The sequence below is a fragment of the Sebastes fasciatus genome, chromosome 9 (genome assembly GCF_043250625.1).
Source record: "Sebastes fasciatus isolate fSebFas1 chromosome 9, fSebFas1.pri, whole genome shotgun sequence".
NCBI lineage: Eukaryota > Metazoa > Chordata > Actinopteri > Perciformes > Sebastidae > Sebastes > Sebastes fasciatus.
Window position 1 is genome coordinate 28,079,452 of NC_133803.1, and position 9,797 is coordinate 28,089,248.

The window sequence follows — 9,797 nt, forward strand, 5'->3', positions numbered from 1 at the left end:
TTTGTTGTTGATTAACAGTTGAAATAGTTGGCTAAAAGTAATGAATAAACTGTTAAAATAGTTAGCTATTTGGATTAACAATTGAAATAGTTAGCTAAAAGCAATGGATAAACAGCTACTATAATTATCTGACATCTTTAGTTACTAGTTACTTTGCAGACTCAGATTAACAATAGGCCTACAAAATATAATCAATAAATAAATTATGATACTATTATATCATTAAGCTTTATTGGTCCCCAGGGGGAAATTCACAAGCTACCTAGCAGCCTAATATATCAAATATATATAAATACATTTAAATTACCTCCACCTACCCAGTTGCAACATTAAAGTGGTGAACACATTAATGCATCAATAATTATTATCCAATAATATAATATTATGTAATAAAACATATTTGTTTATCAAAACAAGATGTTTTTTTTCTCGTATTCGAATAACAAAAAGATTCAGAAGGCTTCCTTTACGTATTAAAATCACTAAAATGTCCTCTTTTTTTCAGTTTTGCATCTTCTATGTCACCTTTTTCTCCACTCTACAGTTTGCAGGTCTGACTAGTTGGCTACAAATGCAAACTTGACCAAAACAACCAACGTTGACAGTTCAGTTGCATCAAATATATTGTTACAAAATTCGCTTTCATAAATTTCCAAACTTCCAGTTATAAATTAATTCAAATGAACATATTTAGGATGTGAGGGCTGATGACGGGTGATGTTGATAAAGAAGTGCACGAAGGCACACTAAAATAATCCCACCCAGAAGTGGATGTCATCTTTATGAAAATGTTCAGCTGTTTGGGGTCAAAAGGTCGGTCGCATGACTGCTTTTCCATCACGCTGATCCAACTGGAAGATCAGTAAAATAAAAAAAAAGTATGATTTTTTTCCTTCCTTGTGGGTAAGAAGAACCACACTTTAGTCCCCACAAGATCAACAGTGACTCATGTTTGTGAGCGTGACTCACTTGTTGTGGCATCCGTGTTTGGCATTTCATTAGACGTAGGCAGTTAATTTGGACGTCTTTCTACTGGGAAACACCCACCCACACATAAAAAGACAGCAATGACAGCCCACTTTATGGAAATTCAACCTGAGAAAGAGATTTGTTTGGTGGAATTTGTCGGCCTATTTTGAGTTATTTGTGTTTATTACTGCGATCAAAGCAGAGAGAAACAGGAAGCAGTGGGAGGGGGAGGACTGATGTGACGGGGACCCTATTCAGATCTGGTGTTTTGTCTTCAGATCCAAGTGATCAGATCTTGCATTTGTTCTCAGTAGCCTATATGGAGGACTCTGCAAAACCTTGGAACATGTCTAATCTTAACGTTTTTAAAACTGGCAACAACGACATGGTAACGGTTAGGAAAAGGTCATGGTTATTGCAGAAAAAACAAAGTTTAAGGTATGGTAACAGGAAGGCAACTGAAACGCTTGGTTGAAGGTTAGGATATGTGTGGTAACTGTTCAGTTCTTCAATCGAATTAGTAGGCTAATTCAAAATTCAACAAATTGAATGAATTTAGGGGATTAATTAATTTGAGGGCAAAAATATTAACTTGAGGAAACCCATTAAAAGAGTGATTTAGTGAGACATATTAAAAAAAAAGGTCTAAATTGATTGCCTTTTCATCCCTAGAAGGGGTCAAGCGCCCAAAGCACTGGATCTCACACTTCCCATAATGCAACACCACTATGACATCATTAGGGTAATTTTCACAGACTTGACCAAAGCTCCTTTATTAGGCTGCATTCAGACCAGATCTGGCAGTGCAGCAAAACCGCCAGTCCTCCCTTTCATTTTAAATGTGGGTAGTGCGTTTGAAAAAGCACAGCGACCTGCTGCAGGAAAGATGAAACAGAATCAACTTTTGGAGAAAAGCAACGCGGCGTCACTCTGTGGTGGGCAATCATGTAACCGTCAATCCAGAGCTGTACAACCCAGTCATGAGTGAGCAAAAGACGTTAATCGTCGTGCAGTCAATGGGTCATCAGTGACACTCCCATACCGCCGCACAACCCTGCGGCAAATCGGTGATCTGGTGTGAATGCGGCTCTTTACGCCCTGGCCACACAGCGCGCATCATGCTCGCGTGACGGCAGCGTCACGTCGTGGCCGCGTCATGCCCACCTAGGGTGTTCACATTAGACGCGAGTTACCCACATCTCGGGAGCGTCTCAGCTACCTGTCAGCTGTGTTTTTGCTGTTGCTGACAGCCCTTTCTTTCTACATAGAGTTTGCCTTTTAATGGCCATTTAACTTCATAATAAATGTGATTTATATTTATTTAAGACAAAAAAGGGTAAGAACTGTGTGGTAATTTGTAAATATTATTAAAAACAAGCAAATAAATTCATACATAAATATTAATATATAGCCCATATAAATCCCTCTTTTCTGTCAGTGAAGAGGGATTTATATATATATAAATCCCTCTTCACTGACAGTGAGGAGGGATTTCTATGGGCTATATATATACATATATATATATATGTATATATATAAATCCCTCTTCATTGACAGTGAAGAGGGATTTCTATGGGCTATATATATATAAATCCCTCTTCACTGACAGTGAAGAGGGATTTCTATGGGCTATATATATATATATGTGTATATATCCCTCTTCATTGACAGTGAAGAGGGATTTCTGTGGGCTATATATTAATACAAAAAAAAAAAAAATACATTAGTAGTAAGAGAGAGCCTACAGCAATCCCTCTTCACTTTGACTGGCACAGTTTTAAACAACATTTCCAGGGGGTTTCGGGTTCCTGTTCTACAGCATTCCAGGTTGCGGCTTTTATCGAAAACGACTTAATTTACATCTGGGGCGGGACAGCAATTTACATTATAAATGCTGATGTTCCGACATCTCAGGCAACTTGGAGCTTTTCACCACCTTGTTGCTGAACTGCGCCTTGATGGAGAAAAACACCTGAAGTATTTCAGAATGATAAATATAAGTAAAGTGTTTTTTTTTTATTATTATAAAACAAAGCAAAATAAACAGTTTCGTTATTTGTTAACCTTTAGAAAACGAAAATTATTATTAAATATCTTTAAAAAAATTAAATAACACCTCTAAAAGAAAGAACAATAAAGTTATGTGGTGTTTGTTGAGAGAGAGAGAGAGAGAGAGAGAGAGAGAGAGAGAGAGAGAGAGAGAGAGAGAGAGAGAGAGAGAGCGCATCGGAAAAATACTGCCAACTATCACCTGATGTTCTTATAACCTATTAACCCAGTCTATTATATTTATAGCATATGTAGGGTTTCTGCTATGACTACTACAGTGTTTACAAAATTAAAAGCCTGTACTATATTAACTTGATGGAAACCTGCAAGTACACCACTGCTTTATTTAGAGTATTTCAGAATAAAAGCATTGTGTTAATGAATGAATGATTCTGTGCACTAAAAACGCTAGAGGACTTTTATTTTGAAATCTACATAGGAAGTGTAAAATATTGATGGTCAGTGACATATTCTACAGATGTCTAGACATGGAAACTGTAGTAATCTTGCTGGTATGATGTTCATATACTGTCAATAGATCACCTTCACTGTCTGTTGCTGCTGGGAGACGCAGCTGAGAGGTAAGCGGCTCGCGTGTAAAATAGGCGAGCCTTCTATTGTATAAAATAGACGCGCGTCGGACGTGCGTCTCATGCGGGCAGTGTGTCCATTCTAACCTGTTAACATGGACGCCGAAATAAAAAACAACACGCGACGTTGCCGTCACGCGAGCATGAAGCGCGCTGTGTGCTCCAGGCTTCAGAGGACATCACACAACTGTTTATATAGGCACAGTAGTACTCAACATGACAGGTAAACATGGTTGATGTGTTAATTCTGCAGTGGAGGAAGAAGTATTCAGATCCTTTACTTAAGTAAAAGTACCAATACAACAATGTAAAAAATACTCCATTACAAGTTAAAGTATTGCATTCAAATTCCTACTAAAATGATATCAGCAAAATGTAATTAAAGGTGCTAAATGCAAAACTGAGAGCATTTCCATTGCCTCTCAACATGGCAACGGTTGAGCCAGCAGCTCGCAGCTAACGGTGCTAACAGCGCAAACAACGGCAACATTGCTGACAGAGCTGAACGCTTCTGCAACGACGCCGTCGCTGTGCATGGCGTTATCAGCTGTGACCGCCGTATGAGAGCAGTGCCGAGCGGCGGCCGTGAGCTAGCCAGTGGGGCACTCTCACATGCACTAAACATGCACTAAAAGGCACACTATGGCTAAGGCAAGCTAATGTCAACAAAGCACGGAGAAGCTCTGATTACAACACACGCAGAGGGAGAGCGACTTCATCCTCTGCTCAGGTAGACATTACTCTTCTATATCTGTACACAGCAAATAGTTGTTTGAAGCTATATTAATGCTCTGAATGAGAACCTTTAAAGTATCAAAAGTAAAAGTCTCAGTTATCTAAAATCTGAAAATATCTGAAAAGTTTAGAGGGTAAATGACATGACAGGGAGATACAACTAGGCTACACACTTTTATGTAAGAGGTCACAAACCAAAAAGGTTTCATCTTTAACAACGTGTTGAATTCTATAAGCGTATCAAATGTTTTTTTTCTGTGAAATTTTCAACTGAAAAGTAACTGGTAACTCCAGCTGTCAAATAAATGTAGTGGAGTAAAAAGTACAATATTTGCCTCTAAAATGTTGTGGAGTGGAAGTATAAAGAAAATGTGAATACTCAAGTAAAGTACAAGTATCTCAAAAGTAGCCTGCAACACTTGAGTAAATGTACTTAGTTACTTTCCACCACTGAAAATCAGCAGAGTGGCCCTTTATGTAATCTAAGCGTGTGAATCACTAAATTTGAGGGCACAAATCATTTACACTTACAACATGTTGAAGTGTGAACAGAGCCGGATTTGAATCCAGAATGTGTTACTTCCTCTCGCCCACTGAGCCACCAGGACGCCCCCGCTTTTTAATACCCGCAACATTAAAAGTAGAACTTAATGAAGACGTTTTTACTGATCATGAGGACACAGACAGCTCCATCCGTCCATGGAGATGTCACCCGCTCCCACACAGATCACCTCCTCACTTCCTCTTCAATCTGCAGCTTGACACCCACCTACTCACAATGTGACACGGGGGCCTCGTGTGTGTTTATTTGTGTGCGTGTGTGTGTGTGTGTGTGCAGTGTTGCGCGTGACGTCGCAGTTCTACTGAAGCAACATGTTGTTTTTATTACTGTGAAGTGAAGGCGGGCTGAAAATAGACAGAGTGATTCAGACCTCGGACGGTTTTAGACCTGATGTCGAGCCAAACTGTGGAAGCCCTGCGTAGGTCGTCCTCCAAATCAAATAAACATGATGAATTATTGTGCCGCAACAGGCTGTGGGCCAAACACACACACACACACACACACACACACAAACACACACCCACACACACACACCCTTGTATATTTATAACACAACAGTAAACAGCAGAAGCTATGCATGTTGCTGTGTGTAGGCGACAGACTCTTTTGAGGTTTGCCGTCATGTAAGTGGTCTTAATGTCACTTTGATGTTGACTCTGTCTTAAAAACAAAGGTCAGGTTCCCATATGAAAGTGCATTCAAAAGCGCATCTGAAGTTTATATGAGGCTTCAACGGTCAAGTGGGTTTCTTCCAAAATTAGAGACATCTTGTTGTTACGATCCTTCCACTGCAGCTCAAACACAAAGAGGGAATTTTATACCAAAAAGATCTCTCAATGTCCAGTATGAACAGGGGGAATGATTACAGCAAGCAACACCTGTTTATATGTTCATACGGGCACCTGATTATTGTTTTAGACAGACCTGTCAAAGAAGTTAAAAGTTTTGAAGTTGGAGCAGTGTTTTTCCTCACTTTAAAGTTTTATTTTAATTATCTCCGCCACACAGAAACACCTGGAGTCACCTGGATAATTTAACCCTTTGAACTCTGCAATAGAAATGGTCCACCAGTGCCTACATTGGTATTTATTGTTATTGTGATGTCATTTCTTGGAGAATATTCAAATACTTCATATCCTTAAAATCTCTACAACCTAAGCTAAAAGGTCATTAAAGCCAATAAACCATAATAATTGACAAAAGTATTGAAATTGTGTGATAAATAAATAAATAAATAAAAAAATCTGACATGTTTTTTCATAAAATTACACTCAAGTAGAAACATGAACAAAATATTTCTTAAAACTCCAAAAGTTATTGGGGCTATGCACATTTTTTTAGTTTTGAGCCCTTTTTTTATGAGCAGATCGAGTGCAAAGGCGTTTTGATAGTTTCGTTCCGTTCTGCCCGTAACGTAGCGTAATGACGTCATTATGAGCACAATGTGTACAATGTGATGCTGTGAAAGGCCGAATCCTTAGGTTTCTGCTGCAAAAAGAATGAATGCTTTTGATATTATGTTTTTTATTTTAAATCAATTTAAAAAAGATCATGCAAACAGCATTCTCCCGCACATCTCAACACTGAGGACTCTACTGTCTTCTCATTGGCCTGCTGACCTGCAGCCTTTGGGCGTGAGGTTCTCTTTTTTACGGACGCAGGGCGGTTTCTTCCATCGTGTGATGAAAGCTAATTTGCATGTGAAAGGGATCGTGGGAAATTAAGATTGAATGAAGAGTTCACAGAACTTCCCACATCTAACAAATCATCAACAATTAATCACAAAACCTACTAATGCAACACAGTTTGCAACATTATATTGTTTAGTTGATTTGTAATAAATGATTGTTCAATCACATCAGCTAAAGGTCTTCTTTTTCCACCGGTTTTCTACTTTACGCAACGGTTTTGTTTCTCCTGATAACCATGGCGCCGTGCTGATCAAAGATCTGTGTTTGTAGCTAAATAAGGCTACTCGGTTTGCGTGCCATTGTCCCATCAGACACTTCAATTTGAGTGGATCCAAATGTGTTTCGTGACAGAGGCTTTGGTCCGCAAGGGATAGACAGGAAACTGGATCCGGAGGCCAAAGAGTCCCACAGGGGAGCTTCACTTGCGGCCACTGACATCACTTATAACCCTGGGGAGGTTCTTTGGAAGTGGACAATGAAGTGGGGTTTACCCCAGAAACAAATTCACAAATGTTGGGCCATTAATTACACCAGCATTAGTGGCTTTACTGTAGAAATCCTGCAACAAATACTGTGAACAGTACAGTCCAAATAATGCTAAAAAGCTTTTATAAACTGCTTCCTCAGCCTTCTGCATTCTCTCCCTTCGCCCTACATAACAACAACTCGGCTCAGGGTCTGATTTTCATGTCAGCTGTGTGTCTCTGCTTGCAGAAATCTGTTATCTGCGGCCCACATGGCCTCGGACGGTGGCGGGCCTGCAGGGTGACAATCTGTAGATGCTCTGACTGATAACGGCTGCGTGAGATTGTCCGACGTCAAAGCGATGATTTCACGGCCAAAGCGTGCGGACCGAGAGCGGCGTGTGACGTCAAAGCGTCGTGTTATCGTGTTGACTCTCTCCATGAAAGATCAACAGCAGCCTGCAGTATTTATTGACACGCTGTTATGCAGTTAGGAACCATAACATAACAAGACATTTAACATTCTGCCGTGCCCTCCAGTTCATCTCCCACCTACTTTTCCCAATACACAGATGGTCGGCTGAACTAGGTCAGAAAAGAAAACAAGACATAAATAAAGTCATGCATTTGAATATTGAGAAAATGAACCATTTGGTGGACAAATCGACATCTGGCTTGCTGGCATGAAATCAATACTAATCTTTAGGAATACATTTTAATCTGAACACTTTAGCTTCATAATATAGTTGAATAATAGTATATAATAGAAATGAAATGTCTTTCAACAACTATTGGATAGATTGTGATGAAATGTGATTCAGACTTTCATGTTCCCCTCAGGATGAATCATGATGGACGGATGCTCCAACATAAAGAAAAAGCAGCTGTGTTAGTGAAGTCCAGACTGTAATAAAAACTTGAGTTTAACCACTCCAACATATTTGTGTTTTCCCTCGAGCTTCAGAGAGTTTGGACTTGAGAAACAGTCACCAACGCCAGGGAGGGAAAGAAACACTGTGTTGTCATGGTAATCGCTTCCTTATGTTCTCGCGCAGCATCCACACAAACACACCCACCAACAAGCGTGGTGAGATTAACCAGGAGGCAAACTGAGGTGTGGCTGATCCCTGGTTCCTTCCATATTTGAGAGTATGCACCAAAAAAGCCAATAAATAAATAATAAAATGTGTTATTATATTATACTATTTAAACCAGAATAGTTTATAAATAAATAAATAAAGGTACTTGTACATGGAGATAAATCATAAAGGCTGTTTGAAGAAAAAAAACAAAAAATAATTTAATGTTTTAATAAAGGCTTCTCCAAATACACAACATAATTTAATATTTATTATAGTTTATTTTTGTTCTGATTAAAATAAGCTTATTTTCCTTATGTCAACTTTAATAACATTTTCTTATATTTGAGTTGTTTATAGTTGTTTTAAATTTACATTTAATTTCCAGTTATGTTAACTGTTTAAAATATATATAAAAGTTATATTTGCTGTTAGTATTATATTTATTAGTTTGTTTTAAAATGTCTCGCTTGGTACGTATCTTAGTCAAAACTCTTGAATAATAACATTTTAGGAATTCTTATCAAAAAGGTTTGTAATGTGGTTATATTAAATATGAGCATTATCTGTTTGTTTTTTAATTGAATATTAATATCAGTATTTGTTGGGCTCTAATTCTAACATGAAGTGAAATAATATCACATTTTTACACTCAAAATCAAAATTTAACTGCAATAAATCAAATTAAACCAAGATATTTGTACACGGGAATGTTACAAATATTTAAATTTCTTGTTATTTATTAGTTCACAAATACAAACGATGCAAACATATGTGCATGTGTCATATTATCAGCTGATGGTAAGTATAGCCTATTGTGGAGACATTATTGCCGTCATCATCATCATCATGTGGGTTTCTGTGTATGTCTGTGTGTGTGTCTGTGTGTGTGTGGGTGTGTTTGTTTGTTTGTGCTTTTTCATCATCATCACAAATGAAAAATGTGGATGCCCTCACGCCGTTACACACCACATGATACCTTTGACTCATAGAAACAACATTTTTGTATCACTGTAAACATAACTGCTGTGCGTTCCCTAAATTAAAGACCACATCTCTCATCAGATGCAATATAGTTTAAATGTGGGGATAACGGAGCACGTTTTCAGAGCGTCTCTTCTGGAAGACATTCATACTGTTGCACTCGGTTGTTCGCAGGAAAAGTGACAGAAATAGTTGTGTAAAGAATGAAAAAAGAGAGCTGAGAGAGAAGCTCAAACTCTGGCTCCTTTCTCACCTCCACACATCTGAACAATCACGGCGTAAAGTGGATGTGAATGTTTGGACCAAAGTGATGCACAAACTGACCGACCAACAGCCCGACATCGCCCTCCTTAAAGCTACACCCCTAGCATGGATAAGAACCGATGATGTGCTTTGTAAAGTGGTCAACATAATGTAAAGTATTCACAACAGATGGGCACAAAAAGGGCATTCTGGGAAATGTTGGAAATCAATTATATAAGAAGAATAAGTCATGTTGAGGCAATCCTGATGCAACCCACTCAGTGAGCAGTGAAGCCTCTGCCTTCCTTTAGCAGGAGTGACATCAAGTGGCCATTTGTGAGTACTGCAACAAAGCAATTGAATACAGGTCTAAGTTACAGCAAATAGTACTTCAGTGTTTTCCTTTTCCATGTTGTTGTGATAAATTCTTA